The sequence below is a fragment of the Canis aureus genome, chromosome 9 (genome assembly GCF_053574225.1).
Source record: "Canis aureus isolate CA01 chromosome 9, VMU_Caureus_v.1.0, whole genome shotgun sequence".
In the NCBI taxonomy this organism is placed as follows: Eukaryota; Metazoa; Chordata; class Mammalia; order Carnivora; family Canidae; genus Canis; species Canis aureus.
In genome coordinates this window covers 18,873,527-18,894,111 of record NC_135619.1, presented here as the reverse complement: position 1 = coordinate 18,894,111, position 20,585 = coordinate 18,873,527, and the positions used below count along the sequence as shown (strand labels likewise).

General features: G+C 36.0%; 1 protein-coding gene and 1 pseudogene across 9 annotated transcripts in view; one reads left to right on the top strand and one right to left on the bottom strand.

Annotated features, from left to right (window-relative positions):
- The window catches only part of SLC25A21 (solute carrier family 25 member 21), a 470,571-nt gene that overhangs the window by 122,143 nt on the left and 327,843 nt on the right, over positions 1-20,585 (top strand). The gene's annotated exons all lie outside the window — the stretch shown is intronic.
- LOC144320476 (small nuclear ribonucleoprotein E pseudogene) lies at positions 3,415-3,704 on the bottom strand (annotated as a pseudogene).

Below are 20,585 nucleotides of genomic sequence, written 5' to 3'. Positions count from 1 at the left end.
CTATAATATAATTATGTATTGTGTAATTATGCCTTGTAAGATTTAATCAATTGGTATTTGAAAAAGGTTTATAGGTAAAGTTTTTAGAAGATTACGTTTCTGGAGTTTTTTATACAGTGGAATTTCTGATGCTACAGTAAATTAAAAAGTTGGATGATTTTCATGTGATATCCTATTTCACTAATACAGAACAACCTTGAACCACACTAGAGCAATAATTACTTAACCTAAATCAGAGACCAAGCCAGGCCAAACAGCTGTTTTCATTTTGTTAGGAGATCCATTTGATTTACTCTTTTAGTCAGCTTTCATTACTGTAGAAGACAAAACTTCACTTGAGTTTTTAACCCTAAATTCTCTGCCTTGTTTGCTGCTTGCTATAAAATTGCATGGTTGAGCTGCCACAGCCGCTGAACACGCTCCGGAGCTACCGTAGTATTGTGGGAGGCTCCACTTGAGCTCAGGAGAAAGAGAAGCTTCGGGGGAAAAAAAAGAGATAAAATCTAGGTCCTTCCCACTGCTCTTTAAAAAAACAAAACAGAACAAAACCAGTCGTCATTATTTTGATTAAAAGAAAAGTTTTCTGGATTGAATACCTGACTTGAGATCCTGTAGTAGCAGAAACAGTCATCTAACAGTTACCAACTGTGACATAGCTCAACCATCTTGGCAACTACAGAAAGGAATATAAAAGATGTGGAAATAGGAAATTTGAATTCAGATATGCATTACTGGTAACTAGATACAAATGTATTAGGTATTAAGTCATTACCCCTAAAATTTATCTCTTATGCCCTCTTTTAAATTGTGAAACCGGTTTTCCTAGAATTTCTAGACATGAGGATGCACCAGCATTTTTGTGGTTTGTATGATGGTTTTTGTAATTCCATAAATGTATTGTTCTCACTGTCTCCAATGAAAATATGGTGAAACAATACTGGGACCTTCTGAGTTCATGGAAAAGATAGCTCTATTTCTTAAGATTGCTGTTACTTGGGGGGAAAGTCCTTGGAATTGTTAATGCTAATTAAATCTGTTCTTTTTCTTCCCTTAAAGCAATCTGTATCTACTCCTTAAACAGAACCTGGCAAGACAGTAGGTTCTCTGTGGCTACACCAATTGACATAAATTGATTCAACCACACAAAGACAACTGTTACGTGGTCATGATGAACTCTTTGATATATTTCTGTCATGTTACATATATACATTTCTTAACCACATATCTTCCAAATTCTTATAGAGTTCCCTGAAAAAGAGTTTCGTGGTCAAATAAATTTTGTTGATACTTTCTAATATGCGATAGCATTTTGTAGCTGAGAAATCCAGCAGAAAAGATATCTTTTAAGTGTAGCTTATTTCATTGTTTCTCAAACTTATTTGGATATGAAACACTTCTTTTTCATATGACACCATAATATCCCACAATAATAGTTTTACTTTGGATGCTAGTTTGGGTTGGGGCATATCCTGTATAGATATTATCTAATTTAATTATTTCCCCAAGTGCAAAAATATGTGGAAATTAAAGTTATTGGGAGCAAGGAGCTTGTTTTGGTGCCTATTTTTTTTTAATAACAAAATAATTTGGAGGTTTTTCTAGCTACTAAAGACACTTAGGAGATTACCAGTTTGACAAAGGCTCTTATAAACACCTTTTTTAAAAGGATAATCATTTTGACAAAACCCAGGGAACTACAATGATGCTCACTTTTTCTAGCCAACTCATAATAGTTTTAGGGAAGAGTCTTACTGAAAATAATTGAGAACTAATGATATATAGAGAAACAAAGATTATTTCCTGTGGTGCAACAGAATCTTTACAAAGAGCCATAGATTACACTTTGAATGTTAGCGATCTGCAAAGAGGGAAAGTTAGTTGAAGATTGCTTCTTTACTTAGGAAGTCTAGTCTTTAGGAAGATGGCTGGTATTCTTTAGGTGCTTTCTTGTTACCTTAAACATAGTAGATTATGTCTGGATTAGCCCACCTGACCCACATGGTGAAGTGTAAATGACTGAGTGCATGCTCTAGGGACTTTTTCCTTTGCTGCACATTTTGGTATTTACCACATGGTTTTGTCCACACCAGTTTCAGTTTATGTATTAGTCTCTATCTCACCTCTTTTTTTTTTTCTTTGTCTTTTTCTCCTTTTTCTTTTCTTTTCCTTTTCTTTCTTTCTTTCTTTCTTTCTTTCTTTCTTTCTTCTTCCTTTCTTTTCTTTCTTTCTTCTTTCTTTCTTTCTTTCTTTTCTTCTTCTTTCTTTCTTTCTTTCTTTCCCTCTCTCTCTTTCTCTCTCTCTTTTTTTCTTAAGAACTTGAGCAGGAGTTGCTAAAATTGCATCTGCAACAAGCATATCAAGGAAGCCTAGGGCTGAAAATCCTGGTCTGAAGTTCACCCTTTCACAGTCAATTTAATAAAATATGATTGACATTTGCAAACAAGTCTGTCCTACAGGAGTAAGGAGGAAGCCACATGAAACAAAGACTCCTTAATTTGAAAGAATATGAACTATAGTCTTTTTTTCTGGCAGAGCTGTATATGTATTTATTATTCTCTATTTAAACTAATATAAGTTGTTTTCCTCTTGGTGTTGAAACAAATATTCCAGCCTTGCAGATGGCTGAATCTGAACAAAAAATAATTTGTTGTTGTCGTAATTGTGTTAACTAACAGCAGAACGTTAGCAATGCATCTGATGGCAAACATCAGGCCATTACTGCCATCATCACCATCAACAGCCACATACTAAAATAATAATAGTAATGTCTTTATATTGTATACTTTTCCATAGTTTCAAAATTACTGTAATTTATGTTATCTCTTGTTCTTCTCAAAACAACCTCAAGACTTAGATAAGGGTGGAACTATTACTCTATTTAAGAAATAAGCAAAGTGAGGTTCAGAAAGGTTCAGTGACTTGCCCAATGCCACAGAGTTCATGACTGGTGAAGCTGAGATTCAAGCTAGGAGGTTTTTTTTTAATTATTTTATTTATTTGGGGTAGAGAGAGTGAGCATGAACAAGGGAAGAGGCAGAGTGAGAGGGAGAAGCAGACTCCTCGCTGAGCAGGGGCTTGATTCAAAGACTCTGGGATGATGACCTGAGCTGAAGGCAGACACTTAACCGACTGAGCCACCCAGGTTCCCCCAAACTAGGATTTTTCTGATATCCAGTTTCTTTCTACTTCTGTCTACTGTCTAAAATATTATATTTCATTGTAGTTTTCATTAAATATTTTGTCTGCCATTTTTTTAAATAAAAACAATCCCACAGCATTTATTATCCTCTGGTAATAACATACAGGTAATCAAAACGATACAAACAAGGGTTTTAGAACTATATTCCCAAAAAAAGACATCTAAAAAAACAAACTACATGGCCTTCTCAAGAATTTCTCACTTCATTGATCATTCTAGTTGGAGACACTTTGGAGCAGAGTAATATCTCCTTTTAGCATGATCCAACCCAGTTGTTTTCTTGATTTTGTTTTAGAATGAATCTCTACGGCATCATCTAATACAAGGTTCATGTACTCATCAAAACCAATGATACAGCCCTCTATCCGCATATTTACTGGCTCATAAAGCCATACCTGAATCCGAGATCTATTTTGCAAGTATCTGAAGATGATATTGATGGACTGAACCATCACCTTCTGCACTTTTTGGCCCTGACCACGGTACGCCATAGTGGAAGCTGACAAAGACCACACCTTTGTCTACCATTGATTTAAAAAAACCTCATTCCACTTTTAAGCCTTTATGGTATTAAAAAAAAAAAAATCCTATAAATTTGACAGTGTTGATTTCAAATATAGTTATGTAGTCAATGCAGCTTTCTCAGTTACAAACTAATTAACTGCTTGTTAGTTGAAAGATTTAAATTTACAAATGCAAAGTACTTTCTGAAATTTATGGTTCCTCGTGAAACAATAAAAACTTTTATCCCCATTTCTGTAACTGCATAAGGAAATTAATTAGTCACAGAATGACAAAAGATTAAGTCAAGTATTTAAATTTCTAATCTATTGCTTAGCTGTTTAAGTAACTTTGGTTTTCTTGCTTAGGTCAAGTACAAATGAGCTAGAAAAGGAAAGATGCCAACAGATATATGCATTATAAATAACAGAACCCTTGGTTTAAAGAGCAACATTCTTGGGGTGCCTAGGTGGCTCAGTCAGTTAAATGTCCCACTCTTGATTTTGGCTTAGGTCATGATCTCAGGGTTGTGAGATCAAGTCCCAAGTCAGGCCTTGTGCTGGATGTCGAATCATACCATTGAATATATTCCCTATACTGTGCCTTTCTTGCCTGTGACTTTTTTTTTTAAAGATGTTATTTATTTATTGGACAGAGAGAGAGAGAGAGAGAGAGAGTACAAGCAGAGAAAGCAGCTGGCAAGGGGAGGAGGAGAAGCAGGCTCTCTGCTAAGCAGAGAACCCAATGTGGGGCTTGATCCCAGGACTCTGGGATCATGACCTGAGCTAAAGGCAGGCACTTAAGCAACTGAGCCACTCAGGTGCCACACCTGTGACTTCTTCATCCCATAACTAGAAGCTTGTATCTCCTCCTCCCTTTCACCAGTTCTGCCTATCTCCTCAACCTCTCTGGCAAACATCAGTTTGATCTCTGTATTTATAGGTCTGATTCTGCTTTCTGTTTATTCATTTGTTTTGTTTGATAGATTCTACATATAAGTGAAATCATGCCATTTTCTATCTGTTTTATTTCACTTAGCATAATACCCTCTAGGTCCATCCCTGTTGTCACAAATGGCAAGGTCTCATCCTTTTTAATGGTTGAGCAACATTCTCTATTGTGTGTATGTATGCTCCCTATGTGTATGCATATGCATATACCACATCTCCTTTATCCATTCATCTACCAGTGGATCCCTGGGTTGCTTTTGTGTCCTGGCTATTGTAAATAATGCTGCAATTAAGAGGAGCGAATTTATCTTTTCCAATTAGTGTTTTCAGTTTCTTTGGGTAAATACTCAGAAGTCAAATTGCTGGATCATATGTAGTCCTATTTCTAATTTGTTGAGGAACCTCCATATTGTTTCCCATAGTGGCAGCACCAGTTTACATACCTACTGACAGCATACTAGGGTTTCCTTTCTTTTTTTTTTAAGATTTTATTTATTTATTCATGAGAGACACAGAGAGAGAGAGGCAGAGACACAGGCAGAGGGAGAAGCAGGCTCCATGCAAGGAGACTGACATGGGACTCGATCCCAGGTCTTCAGGATCAGGCCCTGGGCTGAAGGCAGCGCTAAACCGTTGAGCCACTGGTGCTGCCCCAGGGTTTCCTTTCTCCACACCCTCTTCAATACCTGTTATTTCTTGCCTTTTTGATTCTAACCATTCTGACAGTTGTAAGGTGATATCTCATTGCGGTTTTGATTTGCATTCTTCTGATAATTGGTGATGTTGAGCATTTGTTCATGTGTGCTTGCAACCTGTATGTCTTTGGAGAAATGTCTCTTCAGGTCCTCTGTTTATATTTTAATTGGATTATTTGGGGTTTTGGTGTTGAGTTTTGTAAATTCTTTATATATTTTGATACTAACCCCTTATCGGATATATCATTTGTGAAAATCTTCCATTTAATAGGTTATCTCTTCATTTTGTTGAATGGTTTCCTTTGCTGTGAAAAGCTTTTCATTTTGGTGTAGTCCCAATAGTTTAATTTTGCTTTTGTTTCCCTTGCCTGAGGAGACATATCTAGAAAAATGTTGCTAAAGCCAATGTCAAAGAAATCACTGCTTATGTCTTCTAGGTGTTTTATAGTTTCATATGGAGAGCCACCTTATGTTTTGTCTAGAGAATTACACAGACTTCATGTGGAAAAACCATGTTGCTAAAAGTTGAATCTGTTGTGTAACTTGCTGACTTTGGTATATAAAGAATATACCAATAACTCACTATATTAGTGAGGTGTGGTCTTTAAAATGTGGGGTCAGTCATGAGTTTCATAAGACCATCCACGCATTGCCCTTGGCTGACCCTGCTTGGAACCAATGGCACGTTCCTGATAGGTGACAGGATTTGGATGCAATTTTTGTCCTGTGCACAAGAGGTGTGGGCTATGTTCAGCATCAATATAAAACAGATCACTTAAGTTATAACACAAAACACAGGAGAGAATAGGACTGCTCTACTGAGGTCAGATTTCCATTAGCAAAGCTAAGCATCAGAATGAAATGATGGATTAGTCCAGTTAGGCAAAATCTTGCTTACTCACTTTCCCCAAATTAGCACATTTTTTTGTCCTTGGTGATTTGGATAATTACTTCATTTCACTGCTGTTCTCTGCTTGTAGAGGCCTGGATTTAGCTAGTAATTAACATAGCCTGAATTGCAATTTGTCAGTCTACTTCAATTCAGAAAATATTTAAGGAACACCTAGTATCTGTTAATTACTGTGCTGTGTTTTGAAACTCAAAGGTGAATAAAACATGGTCCCTATCTCTCTGGAACTCATAGTCTGTATAGGCAGGGAGAAAGCAAACTCCTACCACTACTGTAATATAAGTGCTTTATCAGTGATGGAGGTGGGTAGGGCGGCAGGAAGACAGTGTTCTGCAAGAGTACACATAAGAGAATTGTTAATCGGAAGTCAAGGAAGTACTGTTTGAAGTAAGTGTAAGCAGAAGTAAAGAGTATTTGGAAGAGCATTCTGGAGTTTCAGCATTCATTACCTACATTTGAGTTTGTAAATGCCAAATAAGTAGAGAATTAAAGCTCTTGCATACAAAGGCAAAGATAGTTTTAGATGAGAGTTAAGTTACTGATGAGTCAATAGATGGAGAAAATAGAGTCTATTGGTTTTAAATTTCTTTGCTATTGCTAAGGTAAGTTAGTGCTTCTTCTAACAGAGGAAGTCACTATGAACTCTTAACCAAAGGTGCAGGGAAATTGGATCTTTTTAAACATTGATTTTTTTCAGATCCCTCCTGAATGTTAGAGATGGAGCACCAATTTAAAACAAACACAGCATTCTTAGACATGGGTGCCCAGTTGTGCCCTAAGGCTTTTTCTTCCATTCAAAAGTTCAGTCTGAAGCTTCCTGGCAGCACTAAGAAATCCCTACATAATATTCCATGCTAAGGAAAAGGTTCACTTTTGGAAAACTTTTGGAATAAAGATTGACAGTGAGATCCCTTCCAGAAAACCAGCTGCAGCAAAGATTGTTAGAGAATGTCACTCAGGTTTTTACTAGAGGAGCAAAACTGTCCTGGAGGTGTGTTCAGCCTGTTGATGGTCACAGTAATCAGAAGCAATGTTTGAAAGTTAGGGTGGAATCATGGAGAAGTGATACTGGAAAAGAAAAAGGGCCTTATAGGACATCACATTAAAGTGATAATCATACCTATATTAAATATTCCATTGGGTTATCTTCTAAAACCTTTTCCAGTTAATAATTATATGCTAGTATTTTTATACTTAGAGAAAAGTATTGACTAACAAAAACAATTGCTGGGAGTAGTTTGTCTAGAAGTGACTTGTCCCAATTCATTCATTTTCTCATTCCTTTACAGATGACATTTGTTTTCAGAATATATGGTCATAGTCAGAGGTCATTCTAACACCTCTAAGTAAAAGAGGTCTTAGAACTAAGTTAAAGCAAGTATCTTAGATTCCAGATTTTGTTAATTCATGATTAGAGTAATGTTTTAGGAGGATTAATTGGAACTCTGTGCATAGGCCAAAGATCTGGGGGGAAGCTCAAAGCAAAAAGCTTAGACAGAATGATGGGGATCCCTGGGTGGCTCAGCGGTTTAGCACCTGCCTTCGGCCCAGGGCATGATCCTGGAGTCTCGGGATCGAGTCCCACATCAGGCTCCCTGCATGGAGCCTGCATCTCCCTCTGCCTGTGTCTTTGCCTCTCTCTCTCTCTCTCTCACTCTCTCTGTCTCTCATTAATAAATAAATAAAATATTTTTTAAAAAAAGCTTAGACAGAATGAAATAGTAATCTAGGGTAGAGGAGATAAATCCTGGTTGCTAGAATGATGGTTGTAGAAAAAAAAGTAAAAATAAGAGAAACACAGAAGGAAAAATGGACAAAAATAAGTAACAATTGAATGTAAGTGGAATAAGGTATAGAGCAGAGTTAGGGTCAGAGAAACAACCAAGTGGAAAAGTTGAAAAGTAAAAACAATTTGAGGAGAAAAGTGGAAAAGATGAAGTATTGATTTAGGACAGCTGGGATACAATTGGGTGGAGGTTAATGAGGGGCAGAGAGAGAGGTGGAGACAAAGACCTACCTTATATATTGATAATAACAATGAAAGAGTAGTCTGCTAAACTCAAGTGATGGGGTCTTAAATGAAATGGACTCTCAGAAATCATCAGTTAGGAATATTGAACTGCCCTCCATATTCCTATTCTTCTTACTGTTTTATTTCAATAAGTATTTGGTTCAACTTTAACATAATGTTATTCTTTTATAAGTAACATTTAAAACCACATCATATTGGATTTTTAATAATGGAAATGAGCAAGAGTCAGTTTCCTAATATGATCAGTGTTGGCAGAAAATATGTAATATTCTTATTAAAATGTAAGTTTTTATATAATTAATATGCTTTACATATTATCATTATTGTTATTATTAGTAGTATTATTATATTATTAATGATTACTTTAAGTGAGACCTGTATTATACAAAAAATAATGGCAATCTCTCTAAATTTTTCCACATCATCCATGGATTTCTAGAGGTCTTGTCTTCCTTTTTCTTTTCTTTTCTTTTCTTTTCTTTTCTTTTCTTTTCTTTTCTTTTCTTTTCTTTTCTTCTTTTCTTTTCTTTTCTTTTCTTTTCTTCTTTTCTTTTTTCTTTCTTTCTTTCTTTCTTTCTTTCTTTCTTTCTTTCTTTCTTTCTTTCTTTTCTTTTTTTAGTAATAAAAGTATACGGAGCTCTGTAAGTAAATAAATTCCCTATGAGGCATCTAATTCTCAGAGGTTTATTTTAAAGATTTATAAGTCATACAACTTTGCTCTGTCTTTATAAGTCATACAACTTATACATACAAAATTTATAAGTGATACAAATTTACTTTGTCTTTTTAAGGTACTCTATTCCATTTAGAAATCTTATCTCCAAGAAGGCATTAGCCCAGCATATTACTTTATTCTTCTGATACACTCTGCTAGGCTTGTTAGAATCACTTGAGAATGTTCTTCTGGGGAGAAAATCTCCTTTGGAAGTATTTTTTCAATCCTTACTACTTCTGGACCTCCCTTCTTCTGTATCAAGGCACAATAGTTACTGGAGAAAGTTAACAAAAACACAAATTGTGTTATAAACTCTTTTCCTGGAACTTACTTTGGTATCAAACTTTCCTTCTTCCTCCCACTTCCGGCCCCACCAATTTACAGGTTGTCCCAGCCTAACTCAAGCAGGGATTTAAAATCTGTTAGAGAGCTCAGCCTGTTGATTTACAGAGTTGAAGTCTGCACAGAGGAATCATCTGTAATGGGATTCTTTGCTCCCTGGAGAGACATTACATAGCAAAGCTGTAAATTACTAAAGAAATAGAGGAGGAGGAAGGGGGAGATGTATACTCAGTAAAAATAGGATATACTATTGATTAGAGAAGTTGTCTTTTAACTTTTTTTTTTACCATAAGATTACATGGAAAAAAGAAGGATGGATATTTAAGAAATTGAGTGTACAATATTTGTTGTCCCATTTATTTACTTAGTATGAGATAGATTTGGTTTACCAGTTGTTTCTAAGTGAATCCTTAATCCCCCCCCCCCCCAGGGATTTATTTTTTTAAGGCATTAGTTCCTTAAGCCTATGTGACAATATATTTGAATCTAACTTGCAGCCAGGAATCATCACAATCAGTCCTTTGCCCTCTGCATTATCCCTAAATCAAACTACGATACTGGCTTGATCAGAGTAATGTACAAGGTATAGGTAGTAATATAAAGTTCTAAGTGAAAATGTCCTGAATACATTGCCAGAGCAATGAGACTAGCCAACAGAGAAATAGATGACCTCAGGAAATGTCTGGCTTAACAAATGTATATCTTTAAATTGGAAATCTAATTATTTGCCTTAGATTTGTACTGCTGGGAACCTAATGCAAGACCATGTTAAATAAACTTATTATTTCCGTTTTTCATTTAACCTGTGGGTTATAGTATGACCAATCTGTTTTATATCCTCAATCAACAGATGATTGTATTTGGTAATAATTTATCAAGAATAAAAATCTGTTTTTGAAACTAATCACCTCATGTTAGGTCTGCCCTTTTTCAAAACCACCATCTGATATTCATTTTGTCTGCAAGACAAACATACTGATGAAAATGCATATACCACAGGATACAGCCAGAGGAATGAAGCATTTCCACTCTTTGTATATATTTAGAACATTTTCTGTTTTCCCAACAGATGGACCAAATTTTAGTATTAAAGAAAAAAAATCAATTTTACATAGTACAAACAAATTGAACAAGTACACTGTAGAGTTCTAATTACTCGGTAACAGAATGTCCAGTGGAATTTGGGGTCAAATCAGGTCATATCTAAACTCAGATTTTTTTTAAAGTGACTTTTTTCATATTTACTAATTTTTCCCTTAATTATTGGATGAATTTTTAAATGGAAAATACTAAGTTTCATGTATTTTCCAAGTCTTAAAAATCTTTCAGTTTAAGAGCTTTTCTTTTTATATAAATATCTTGAAATGTTTTTGTTTTTCTCTAAGTCCAAGGACCTTACTATGTAAAATTTACCAAAGTGACACATGGATTATAAGCCTCAAATTTTTTTTCTATTATTATTTAGGGCATGGAACTCTGCTCTTGCTCTATAAACTAGCTACATTGCTAGATAAAAGTCAGTCACAGTTTTGGTGCTAGTTCCTTTGGAAAATTCCCAAAACTACATTATTTCTTAAAAGTTAACTTCTTAAAATAGAACGTATACATATTTACATGTATTTTTCCTATATATTCATCTTTAATTAAAAACTAGAGTTATTTCATCTCATGTTTTAGATAGTATTTTATATCTTTATTTTATTAATGAGGAGAGTTGGGGTATAAATTTGTTTATTAGAAGATAGTCTCTAGACTACCTTGATGGCTCAGTGGTTGAGCATCTGCCTTTGGCTCAGGGTGTGACGCTGGGCTCCTGGGATCAAGTCCTCATCAGGCTCCCTGCAGGGAGCCTACTTCTCCCTCTGCCTATGTCTCTGCCTCTCTCTCTGTATTTCTCATGAATGAATGAATAAATAAATAAATAAATAAATAAATAAATAAATAAATAAATAAATTCTTTTAAAAAATAGAGGATAGTCTCCAGTATTTTCTCCTCTTACTGCATCTGAATTATAAATGGAGTATTTCTTAAGTTTTCTGTGGCTCTCCAGTTGTTTACGACAAGAAAAATATCCTTAGTCCTTCACCATCTGGTTGTATCTATCTTTTCAGCCACATGCCCCCATCCAGGCTCAATGACCCCTTACTTGTTTACTTCCTCTTATATATAGTCTTCTGGAATATGACATCCTTTTATAAGCTTTTGTCCAGCTTTACCAATTGTCCCCTTAACCTGGAATGACCTTCCTCATTTCCTTTCCTTGATCATTCCCTTAAGTTCAGGACTTAATGCTATATTCTAAGATGTCTTCCTAACTTTGCAGGCATGACTCCCACTATCAATGCTTCTGTGTTGTATAGAACTTCTAGAGTATTAGGAAGACAAATGACAAACAACCAATTTCAACTTGTGTCAAGTGATGTAAAGGAAATGAGTAAGGCATAATGAGAAAGAAAGGTAAGAGTAGGCTACTTACTGGTCAAGGAAGGACTCTCTGAAAAAGGGACATTTAAGCTGAGACTGAAAATACAAGAAAGAGACAGCTATATAAAATGTGGAAGGAAAAATGTTTCAGGCAGAGAGGCACATACAAATCTCCAAGATGGAGAAGAGATTGATGAAGAAGATATTGGTGTATTCGGATGACCAAGAAGGGGCCACTTAGCTTAAGTATATTAATCAAGGGACAGTGTCATGAGATAAGGTTGGAGAGCTAAGTGGGGCCAGATCATGTCAGTCTGTACCACTGAAGGCTTTTAAGCAAAGGGATATCTTGAGTATATTACCTCTCATGATGCTGTGTGGAGAATAGATTGGAGGGGAGCAGGAATCTGAAGGAAACCAGTAAGGAGGCTATTGCACAGGTCTGGCAAGAGAGACCTTTCAAATGGATGATTCTGACTATCTTCAGAGTAGGTACTAATAGTTGTGTTTCTTAAATCAATTCAAAAATTTATTTAAAAATGAATTTCTTTTTTAAAAAAGATTTTATTTATTTATTCATGAGAGACACACAGAGAGAGGCAGAGACATAGGCAGAGGGAGAAGCAGGCTCCCTGTAGGAAGCCTGATATGGGACTTGATCCCAGGACCCCGGGATCAAGACCTGAGCCAAAGGCCAGACGCTCAACCACTGAGCCACTCAGGTACCCTAAAAATAAATTTCTTCTGAAACCTAAGTGAGGAAATATTTGAGAATAATATTACTATTGCTGTTACAATAATAATGCCATTGGCTGGAGAAGTAGTCAATGTTGAAATAATGCAAGTTGTGTAGGCTGAGAAAAAGAGAATAGATTTTTCTAAGTGCAAAGTGCTACCATGAGGGTTTTAGGCATGGAGTGACATGATCTAAATTGTGTTTTAAAAAAGAATATAGTGACGCCTGGCTGACTCAGTGGTTGAGTATCTGCCTTTGGCTTAGGGTGTAATTCCAGGGTCCTAGGATTGAGTCCCACATTAGGCTCCCTGCATGGAACCTACTTTTCCCTCTATGTCTCTGCTTCTCTCTCTGTGTGTCTCTCATGAATAAATAAATTAAAATAAATAAGAAATTAAAAAATTATAAAAATGGATTAGGAAATTTTGAGAATGGAAGACAACAAATACGTAGGAGGCTACTGTCAAATCAGGTGAAAATAGAGACCGAGATGGGGTAATGGCAGTGATGACAGTGAGAAGTACACAGATTTGAAATGTGTTTAGGATTGGATTGGAGGTGGGGAATACAAAAGAGGAAGGTGTCCAGGTTTCTTGAATGAGCAAGTGATAGAGCTGTCATTTATTTATTTTTTATTATTATTTTTATTGGAGTTCAATTTGCCAACATATAACATAACACCCAGTGCTCATCCCATTAAGGGCCCCCCTCAGTGCCCATCACCCAGTCACCCCAACCCCCTGCCCACCTCCCTTTACACTATCCCTTGTTTGTTTCCAGAGTTAGGTGTCTCTCACATTTTGTTACCCTCACTGATATTTTCACTCATTTTCTCTCCTTTCCCTTTATTCCCTTTCATTAATTTTTATATTCCCCAAATGAATGAGACCATATAATGTTTGTCCTTCTCCGATTGATTTATTTCACTCAGCATAATACCCTCCAGTTCCATCCACATCAAAGCAAATGGTGGGTATTTGTCGTTTCTAACGGTTGAGTAATATTCCATTGTATACATAAACCACATCTTCTTTATCCGTTCATCTTTCGATGGACACCGAGGCTCCTTCCACACTTTGGCTATTGTGGACATTGCTGCTATAAACATTGGGGTGGAAGTGTTCTGGCGTTTCACTGCATCTGTATCTTTGGGGTAAATCCCCAGCAGTGCAATTGCAGGGTCATAGGGCAGGTCTATTTTTAACTCTTTGAGGAACCTCCACACAGTTTTCCAGAGTGGCTGCACCAATTCACATTCCCACCAACAGTGCAAGAGGGTTCCTTTTCTCCACATTCTCTCCATTTCCTGTCTTGTTAATAATTTTCCCCATTCTCACTGGTGTGAGGTGGTATCTCATTGTGGTTTTGATTTGTATTTCCCTGATGGCAAGTGATGTGGAGCATTTTCTCATGTGTTTGTTGGCCATGTCTAATGTCTTCCTCTGTGAAATTTCTGTCCATGTCTTTTGCCCATTTCACGATTGGATTGTTTGTTTCTTTGCTGTTTTTAATAAGTTCTTTATAGATCTTGGATACTAGCCCTTTATCTGATAGGTCATTTGCAAATATCTTCTCCCATTCTCTAGGTTGCCTTTTAGTTTTGTTGATGCTTTCTTTTGCCGTGCAGAAGTGTTTTATCTTGATGAAGTCCCAATAGTTCATTTTTGCTTTTGTTTCTCTTGCCTTCATAGATGTATATTGCAAGAAGTTGCTGTGGCCAAGTTCAAAGAGAGTATTGCCTGTGTTCTCCTCTAGGATTTTGATAGAATCTTGTCTCACAGTTAGATCTTTCACCCATTTTGAGTTTATCTTTGTGTATGGTGTAAGAGAATGGTCTAGTTTCATTCTTCTACACGTGGCTGTCCAATTTTCCCAGCACCATTTATTGAAGAGACTGTCCTTTTTCCAGTGGATAGTCTTTCCTGCTTTGTTGAATATTAGTTGACCATAAAGTTGAGGGTCCACTTCTGGATTCTCTATTCTGTTCCATTGATCTATGTGTCTGTTTTTGTGCCAGTACCACATTGTCTTGATGATCACAGCTTTGTAGTACAACCTGAAATCTGGCATTGTGATGCTCCCGGCTCTGGTTTTCTTTTTTAATATTCCCCTGGCTATTCAAGGTCCCTATCAAAATGCTTGGACTTTCTTCAGAGAGTTGGAACAAAGGATCTTAAGATTTGTGTGGAATCAGAGCTGTCATTTATTGAGATAGGGGACAATGTTGGGGAGATCAGTAGTTCAATTTTGGAGACATTAAATTTGAGATATTGGGGCACCTGGGGGGCTCCATCGGTTAAGTGTCCAACTTTTGATTTCCATTCAGGTCATGATCTCAGGTCATGGGATCGAGCCCCAGCATCCAGTGGGAAGTCTGCTTGAGGTTCTTTCTCTTCCTCTCCCTCTGCCTTTCCCCTTCCCCTCTGCTCTCTCTCTCTTTTTTCTCTCTCTCAAATAAATAAAATCAATCTAAAAGAAATAAACTGGAGATATTTGTGCTTAAATATTTTAAGTAGACAGCTAAACTAGATCTGAAAGTACTTATGCATGTATGTATTTGTAAATTAGAGAAAGAGCATGCTGTATTATTCTGCTGTTTATTCTTATTCATTAAAACAGATTGTGAGAATTCTTCCCTATCAGTAATATAGGTTTACTTCATTATCTTTTAATTTATTTTATTTAAAGATTTATTTATTTATGAGAGAGAGAGAGGCAGAGACACAGGCAGAAGAAGAAGCAGGCTCCATGGAGGGAGCCTGATGTGGGACTGGATCCTGGGTCTCCAGGATCACGCCCTGGGCTGAAGGTGGCGCTAAACTGCTGAGCCACCCAGGTGTTCCGACTTCATTATCTTTTAAAATTGCATGATAGTATAGCTATACCATCATTTAATCAATAATTTCTATATGATCATTATTATGTATATCATTACATAGTTTTACAGGTATTTCTGTGGGATACATTTTAAAAAGTGGAATTGTGGGATCCCTGGGTGGCACAGCGGTTTGGCGCCTGCCTTTGGCCCAGGGCGGGATCCTGGTAGACCCGGGATCGAATCCCACGTCGGGCTCCCGGTGCATGGAGCCTGCTTCTCCCTCTGCCTGTGTCTCCGCGCCTCTCTCTCTCTGTGTGACTATCATAAATAAATAAAAATTTAAAAAAAAGTGGAATTGTGTCAAAAGTTATGCACATCTTGAATTCAGATAGAAATTGCCACCCTTGAAAATAACTACACCATTAACCATATATTAGAGTGTCAATTTCCCTAACATTGGATTCTATGAACTTATGTTTTTGAATTTGAAAGGGGAAAGTGTTATCTTGGTGCTATTTTATTTTACCTTTTCCTGATCCATGATTGAGCATGTTCTCATGTGTTTATTAGCCGTTCCATTTTTTTTTTTTTTGGTTTTATGTGAAAATCATATGAAATGATTCTAGAAATGGAAAAACAAATAACATTCAGATATTTAAGATAAAGAAAATTAGAAAGTAAAAGATGGAGGAAGAAAAGGAAGGAAAGAAGATAGATAATAGGAAAAAATAAAGGAAAGAAATGGAGACCTAATAACTGTTTCTCTGTTTGTTTGCTATTGGATGACTTATGAGATTTTGGAGAGTGGTTGGTGGGGTGAGGGTTAAAGAATTTATAAAAATTACCTGTTATGTTTTTGCTTGTAAATATTATACATTAGCAAAATATTAAAGGTATTTTTGGAAGGTATTTTAGAAATCAATGCTTAATGTCTGGTTTTGTTACTTATATATTAAAACTATATATGTATTTGAAAAATCTGCAAATGTTCCAGGCACATTGGTGGTTAAAATAGAGAAAGTTAACAAGGGGCCTGATGAAATATTCTTTCCCTTGGAGCAGCTCAGTAAACTTCATAGAGAAGCTGTACTTTGCAGGCAGTTACAACAGTCATAGCAAACCCAGTAAGAGGTTGCCCACAGCCATGTGTATCCTGTTCTATTAATAAAGGAAATGTCAACTAGGACACTGGGGATTAGACACAACTAATTTTCTAAAATGCCATTGAGTTGATCTTTATCTGTAAAGCCAACATAGACATATGAATAGTTAAAATGAGCTCTTTGCCTCTCAGATTTCAGCGGGATAAAGCCTGGTGTTTTATTTCACACCCACAGAAAGCAGCTCTGAATGACAAGAAATCTTTAAAAATCATATTTGCTGAAGCTGTTATTTTCAAATACTACTCAAATTATTAGGGTTCCTGGAATATATATATTTTAATTAAAAAGCAATTTAACTTTTGTTTAACTAGACTCTGAGCTCCACATTCCACTGCTACCCTCCTCAAGAAGTCTGATACAGTGCTCTCAGAGTGGCAAGTTCACAGTGGTTGGACCCAGTTGGCATGTCCCCAAAGCACACTGGTCTTCTTGAGACTATTTATGATCAAATCAGTTTTGTCATTCTGACAGTAGGAATGACAAGCTAAACACAGCCCAGCACTATGGATTCTTTGTGGTGACTGTTCTAACTTCAAGAGCAGTTGTTTTACACTGAATGTCCTAAGTGGTTGGTCTATTATGAAAATTGAGTCCTTTAAGCTAAGTAACTATTATTAAAATTGGGAAAGTTGGCTGCCACACACATCCAGACACTGTTTTAAAAGTGTTACATGCACCAATAAAAAATAAATTTATTAAAAAAATAAAATAAAAGTGTTACATGTATTAAGTGATGGAATCATGAAATAAGAGAATTTGACTAAAATTTATCAAAATTCAAAAAAGATTTAAACTTTCTGGTTGATGCCTTGAAACTGAGGTTAACTTTTCTGTGACAATTAAGAGTTATTTACTACTTTCTGCATGTAGTTTATATTATTTGTGGGCATGTTAGTATTCAGACATATAATTTATCTTCTAATTTCCTAATCATCTCATTTTAAGGGTGGTAGAGGCAAGAGTTTGCGGTGTTAAATTTTTCTTAAAGTAGGTTAATTGCAAGTATAAGGAAATAGGTGAATTATATGTAAAAAGTACTCGTATGCAGCATCAAGATAACATAAAAATTTGATAGCAGTGGCTTTTAAACTTTATTCCTAAATACTACAACTGTATTCTCATTATATAGACTACACATTATGCTGTCTTCTAACCTCAGTGATCATATACAGTAATAGACTTTTTGGATTTAATATCCTTGATTTCACTCTTTGTACATAGTCCCAAAGTCCTGACAGGTACTCATTTGTCACTTTACTGAAGCATGAATTTGAAGTGTTTGTGTGGCATGGGAGCAAATCACTTAAGTTGGGACCTAAGCCCAACTGACTACTCTGCTGCAGTTTCTCAGGGCAACTTGATTGTTCCAATCCCTTGTTCCAATCAAGTCATCACTATATTATAACTCTTATGAAGAGTAAAAAATTGGTTTATTTGTGAAAAGTAGTCTGGAGAAAAAGCTAAGAGCTGAATTATAAGTATGATATGAAGTGAGAATGCAAGCGCTTATAAAAAGTGATTTTATTTATTTTACCATGATTTAGGTATATGAACTGAGCCTATCATATGCCTCACAGAGAAGTAAGAAATGGTTTGTAAATCTGTGCTGGGAATGCTCTAGCCAATGTAAAATTGCTCATCAGGTAAGAAAATTTAGCAAAATTGAAAAGGCCATGGGATTTTTATTCTTATTTTTGATAACAAATGGGTTTCTACCTATCAAGCACTTGTAACAATATTTAACATATAAATAGCATACAAGTATTGGCTTCTGTGATAATTGTGAAGATAATGATGATCATGATGTGACCCTAGATGGAACCATGATTTGAAAGAAAACCAAGGACCCTGACTACAGGCATTTCCATACACCAAATAAAATATCAAGTACTTCCTGTGTTGTCTCCCAGTTAACACAAGTATGTAAAAGTACAATGTTTGATGTAGTTTTTGGTTTGGTTTTTTTTTAGATTTTATTTTTGAAGTAAGCTCTATACTCCACGTGGGGCTCGAACTCAAAACCCTGAGATCAAGAATTGCGTACTCTACTGACTGAGCCAGCCAGGTGCCTCTATTTGATGTAATTTTATCAGTTTATTCCCATCATTGCTTATTCCTATAGAAGTTCTTATAAGCTAAGAAGACAAATATCTCTATGACTTTTTAAATTATCTAAGAGTGACTAGAAAAAAATGTGTATAATTATGAATAACTTAATATGGGCATATAAATGTATGAATTTAGAATTTAGACATATTTTTAAAAAGCTCTTTAAATATTTTAAAATATTTTACAGTTTGGATATTTCTTTGGGTTCTAACTCCCCCTCCCCCCTTCTCTCTCACATGTGCCTGGCAGATTCTTTCTCCGACTCCTAAGCCCGAGTCCAAGTCCTCCAAAGCCTCCCTGGCTCCCTCAGACCCTTACACTCCTTTTCTCCCCTGCTATTGCCGCTGTACCACCAGCCTGCTTTGCTATGGCACTTACATATACACCCACGATTGTAATAAATTTCATTTCTCTCCTACTGCTAGACTGTAAACCTGTTGAAGAAGAAAGTAGGTCCTCACTAAATTATTTGAATGAACCTCATATCACATATGAGGAGAGAGTAGGAGTTAAGAGAGACATTATATTTCAAACAATGCAGTTGTCAGGCAATGACTATATCAGAATGAAAGGTTTCTTCTCCCGCCCCCATTAAAAAGGATTTTAAGTTCTAAGTTGATAGCACATAGCTACAGTGGAGGAAAAATTTTATTGAAAATGTTTATTGAGTGTCTACTGCATTTCAGATACTATGCTGTTAGCTTTTACATGTTTCTTTTCTTTTTATTTTTTTTAAAAGATTTTATTTATTAATGAGAGACAGAGAAAGAGAGAGAGAGAGAGAAGCAGAGAGAGGCAGAGAGCCACCCGGGCTGCCCCCTTTTACATGTTTCATATTGTTAAATCCTACAACAATACCATCATGTATGTATATGATTTTTCCCAATTTTCAAATATGGAAATTCAGGGTAAGAGAGGCAATATTTTCAGTCACAGGTAATAAATGGCAGAGTAAAATTGGAATCAGATGTTATTATTCTAAGTTGAGTTTTCTCCCCACCATTCTATTCAAACCAAGTTTTTAATTCTTATTCCACCTAGACTAGACAATTGTTTGAGCTCTAGAGACAGTTTCCACACTATGTCAAAATTTCTTAAGTTGCTAAAACCTACAAAGCTATGATATATTTCCTGAGCCCTGTCTCTCCTCACAATCTATAGCATGGATTTATGGTTGATTTTGCCTGTCCTATCCTGTCTTTTAAACAGTAACGCCTGAACTAGTTGGACCACTGAGAGGGTAATGTCAGGACATCAATCTATCGGTAACATTAATTGAACATTCTGTAGCAAGGCTGTTGCTTTCACTGGAGTGAAAAAAGTTGCTTAGAGGGTAACAGATGAGTCAGAGGATTTTCATTACATTTAGACACTAATTCAGCAATGTCACCAATTATGGTAAGGTAACAACTAGAACGGAAGCGTCCTTCTTTCCTTTTTTTCTCTTTTCCAGATCTTTCTGCATTGAAATTTTTCTTACGAAGCCAAACTAAGTTTTTTATTCCTTAGCATTCCTTAATTCCAAAGACAAGCATTAAGCCTGCCATTGAGGTAAATGAATATATTGACTCTGAGCAGCTGATAATTTGAGATTAAGGAAGAGGAAAGAGAGAAACAAGAGCAGGTGTGGTAAAAAAGAAAAGAACTAAGAAAAGGCGTATGTTTGCCATGCTGTGCTCATGCCTTCCTGGACCCTGGATTCCTGCTGCATGTTTTATCTCCATTCACTTCCTTCTGCAAAGAATTACTGTCTCGGATTTAGGTTGTCTTCCATTTCATTTGTTGTTAACTAGATTTCTTTGGCCACACAATACAGATGTTGCATTAGAAGCAGTGGAATATATTTGCAACCTCTTCATATAAAATTATCTTATGTTGTAAACAGTTATTTACCTAACTTCAACATAAAATAATTGAGAAATAAAATTTTGGGGGAGAAACTTTAAAGAAAGGGAAAAATTGGGATCCCTGGGTGGCACAGAGGTTTGGC